This window comes from Petromyzon marinus, chromosome 1 (assembly GCF_048934315.1).
Source record: "Petromyzon marinus isolate PM22_M1 ecotype Great Lakes invasive population chromosome 1, UKy_Petmar_22M1.pri1.0, whole genome shotgun sequence".
NCBI classification, from domain to species: domain Eukaryota; kingdom Metazoa; phylum Chordata; class Hyperoartia; order Petromyzontiformes; family Petromyzontidae; genus Petromyzon; species Petromyzon marinus.
This window is the reverse complement of record NC_133667.1, coordinates 28,344,600-28,349,357: the sequence shown is the minus strand read 5'-3', so window position 1 is coordinate 28,349,357 and position 4,758 is coordinate 28,344,600.

The following is a 4,758-nucleotide window of genomic DNA, read 5'->3' as shown; positions in this document are numbered from 1 at the left end:
GCATCCAAAAATGGGAGGGGTGGGGCTGGGTGGAGAGGTTGGGGAGGGGCTGGGTGGGGAGGGGAGGGGCTGGGTGGGGAGGGTGGGGTGGGGCTGGGTGGAGAGGTTGGGGAGGGGCTGGGTGGGGAGGGGAGGGGCTGGGTGGGGAGGGTGGGGAGGGGCTGGGTGGGGAGGGTGGGGAGGGGCTGGGTGGGAGGGGAGGGTGGGGCTGGGTGGGGGGTGGGAGGGGTGGGGCTGGGTGGAGAGGTTGGGGAGGGGCTGGGTGGGGAGGGGAGGGGCTGGGTGGGGAGGGTGGGGAGGGGCTGGGTGGGGAGGGTGGGGAGGGGCTGGGTGGGGAGGGTGGGGCTGGGTGGGGGGTGGGAGGGGTTGGGCTGGGTGGGGAGGGGCTGGTCACCCCGTGGTGCCCTTATAAAACTCAACGTTTAACCTACTCACGCCGGCTTGTGCCCGCCCTCACAGTCGGGCATATTTGCGGTATACACCACGCCGCCGTTGACCCTGGCCATTGACTGAGCAATCCAACGTTCCTACCAGCTCCCTCCGCAGGAATGTGTTTTGATTACCATATTTCCACTAAAATATAACGTGAGAAATATTATACTCTTATATAAGCGCACAACTTTATTTATCTGTGATGAACGCTGCACTTTCCGTCGTTTTCATGCAGGGGGCGCTGTAAACCTACACGCGCCCCCTGCATGAACGACGGAGGCGCAGGGACAGACGTTCCATCACGTTGGAATCGATCTGTAGAGAGTGGTCTTCTCGCATGGCCAGCATCTCTCTGTCGCCTTATCTCGATCCCGCAATCACAAACAGGTGAAAGTCCGCATCGAACCGAACCCCCCAGTAAGGCCATCTACTTAACGACGAGAGAAATTTCACACGAAGTGTCGTTTTTCATGAAGTCTTCCAGATGTAAAATGATATAAGCTTTTAATGAAGAAATACAACTATCTCATTCAAAACATAATACAATTCAAAGATGTTTCATTTTAAAACTTCAAAACGGAGCATTGGGTGCTTGCGTGAATGCGTCGTTCGTGCGCAAGTTTTTTGTGACTTTCCTGGCCGAAGGCCGTACATAGTTGTGGTGCCCCCGAACAACCCCTAGTTTATAATATTAACTTATATTATTACATATACTGAAGTTACAATTGAAATAGAAATTCATGGAAACAACTTTGAACAACTGTTTTATGTTTCCCATCTCCTCTTGACATTCCATACTTGGCATCTTTGCAGCAAGCCTACATTGTGGTTCATATGAAGTGCCATATTTTAGAAACGACCTTCCTGTAGTTACAATTGGAATAAAAATTCATGGAAACAACTTTGAAGTACTGTTTTATGTTTTGAATCTCCTCTTGACATTCCATACTTGGCATCTTTGCAGCAAGCCCACATTGTGGTTCATATGAAGTGCCATATTTTAGAAACGATGTTCCCTCCAATGTGGACATTATGAGCTTGTTTAACCGAGTGTTATTTGTTTAAAAAAATGAACTGCTCTTAGTCGACGCCGCTGATGCCAATATCCTGCCCATTGCTCAAATGGCGAAAACCCTTTTTGATAAAAAAAAATGCAGTCACTTTAAATGAACCTCTTGGGCATACTTCACCACGCTGATCAGGACGGCTTGGTGACCAAGTGGGTCCAGCCAGAGAAGAGATGGAGTTGGGTGGACTTGCCAATGACTGGGACCAGTGGTGTCAAGATCGGGTTCTATGGAGGAGGCTCGTGAAGGATGCTGCTGCTACTGGGCAGTTGGAGGCAGTCGCCCTCCAGCAACAACGGTGGGCAGAGGAGCGACGATCACAACAAGCGGAGTGCCGGGCTGATAAAACAGCAAGCTGGCTCAGCAGGGGGCACAGGTGGTGCATCTGCCAGTCATCGCAGTCGGTCAACCCATGGCACTTGGGTCTGTCCCGTGACCTGCCAGCGGGCGTTCGACACTTCACGTGGCCTTGAAGTGCACATAGCCTGGCACAAGCGCTGTGGTGACGTCACCACTTAGTGACGAATTGTGGTTGTTGTAGCGTGGTTGGCATGGTCCCTGGTGCAAATAATGAAATGGGGTCGGCTGCTCAATTTGTACCCTCTTTGTGGCCCAGAAGCTGGCCCCTTCCATCCCGTTGGCTCTCGGTGCAGTTGCACCGCCTGCACACCAGACAGCTGCACCACTGGGTTTCGCATCGATTCGGATTAAACTCACCAAGGTTGCTGTGGCTGGGAGTTAAACTCTGGTAGCCGGGTTCAAAGTGCAGTACACTAACCTCTGCACCACCACTCCACCTCCTTTGGATAATCCTTTTTGGATAGGAAATAAAAAAAGAGCAGTGAGCTGTACAGTAAATGGCGCGCTGCGTCTGACATGTTCACACGTAGAGGGTAACATGGCATTTTAATATATTACGAGGTGAATTCATCACGCACTGCTTGTTTTACTTGGGATGACCATCCCGAGGTAACAAGCATATTCTGAGCCATTTAAACATTTCAGCGCTGTAATATCACGGATGACCTTGCCCTGTGTACGTGATCTCTTGTGTCCAATACTAAAGGTCATTTCTAAATCCACCGTGCAAGATTCAGCAAAATTATTGTGTCTAGATCTTACACACCATCGTCCATCATAATGCATTCTTCATCATCAGCCATGCTCTATTCACTGCTTGTTAAAGGTTTCCTCGCATCGATGTCATCCCTTGCAGCCCTGTTATGCTACAATTTACATGTCCTTCTTCAACATGTGTTGATATCATTGCTCCACGTTTGCGGTGGTCATCATCGTGGCTACCTTCTCTCCTTTGGGTGCCATTCCATCACCACCGGCCAACGTTCCTTTTGGCGATGTGTCCTGCCCAAACCCCCTTTCCTTAATCGTCAATAGGATGTCTCTCATTTCTTGTTTTGTTTCCTGATCCACGTGTTTTCCTCTTTCTGTCTCTGAGCATAATTCCCAACATGCATCACTCCATGCTTAACTCATATTTCAGCCTTTGCACAATTTTCTCTGCACGTGACGGTCCATATGATCAAGATGTCATAGCAAGTAATGTGCACTGAACGAAAACATTCTTCTTGAAGCACATTGGTGCTGTATGTGGCTTTTTATAATGAAATTCAGTTTGCACAAAGCTCCCCATTCTGCTCTCGCCCGTCTTGTCATTTGATCGTCATGATCTTTATCCACCTTCAACGATTAGCCGAGGTCGATACACACCGTTATTTTCACGTCGTGTCCCTCCAAAAATGATTGTACTTGGTGAACTTGCGATGTTATTCATCATATTTAGCCAGAATACACATGTTGCTGGATTAATAACTCCATCTCATATGGGCACGAGGTGCCATGATCCATCCTGCTCCGGCACATGAGTTAATTTATTCTTTCATCTTTTTTATAAGACGTAATTCTCTCACCAGTCTCGTCAACCAGGCATCCTCCCTTTCTCAAGAAGTGTCCTGCCCAAACACCGTACGTAGCCAACAGTGCTAACCGGACTTACTTACTCAGGACAGTTTACTTTCGTGTCTCGAATGTGTGTTCGTCCTCTTGATCCCGGACTGAATTCAACAATTGCCTTAAGTATGCAGTCCGTTTCATTTTCCAGCAATTATATTCATGTTTATTGAGCTTGTTGTACGTGACTTTTGTTTCGAAAGCTGCAAAGTTGAGCCAAAAATCTGCAGGCTTCTATGTTGTTTTTTTTGTCAGTAGTTTCGTGGAGTAAATTTTCAGCGGTCAATATATTGAGTGTCACCAGCAAATCTGAGGTGATGCATATCATTATTATACATTTATTCTGGCATTTATGTGTAATTCTTATCTGTTGTTAGGCGTTTTAATTCTATATCCTGTCTCTCCTTCTCTTCCTGTTTTTTGGAGGCTTCAAATAAATTGTGCTCTGCTTTTGTACTTTGCCCTCCACTTTCAGAGCAGTGTCCATTATTGTGCTAGCTGCATACTTATTTAAAGCGGCGCCACACATTATACAGCACTTGTTTACAAAGTGCTTCACCTGTGAATATTTGCCCATTATACTGCGATGCTTTATGAACTTTTAAAATATTCTGCATTTTGTTTTTTTGGCACTAGATGGCGGGATGCCACGGTAATGTGTAGACATTTTAAAAATGTGAATTTTTAAAATTGTGCATCAGCAATACGTGGAATTTTCAATCAGCATTGGTCATTTCCATCTGTATAGAAACAAGACGCTCAAAATAGATGTCCTGTGCCCTGTTGGAGGTGAGGCTATTAGCGGATGTTTTTCACATGTTGATGAGCACACGATTGCCATTTTTGGTGTCGGCTTCTGTCAGCATCTCAAACTCAACATTTTATTAGAAAGCAGGTCGGTGCCAAATGGAAGTGGCATGCACGGCCGACACGCAAGCTCACTGGATGGGGATGCTCGAAAATGAATTCAGGTCGCAGCAGGTTGATGCTGACCATTGCAATCTTATTAGTACCACATTGGCGGGTAACTAATGGCCGATGGCCCAAGAGCTATTTTGAGATGTATCCACATTCAAAACCCATATACGGAGCCAACGGTTAACGGGAAGTATTGGATTGCTCTGTACCTGGCAGACAATAACTGAGTACTATAATAAACAACATGCACCTGCTCCAGATATGCTTAGTGATATTTCCTTTGAGTTTCAATTCACAATGATAAGTGTTGTAATGTCCTTACTTTGGTCAATTTCTTATTTTAAGAAAAGTGACTATCCATAATATTGATTCT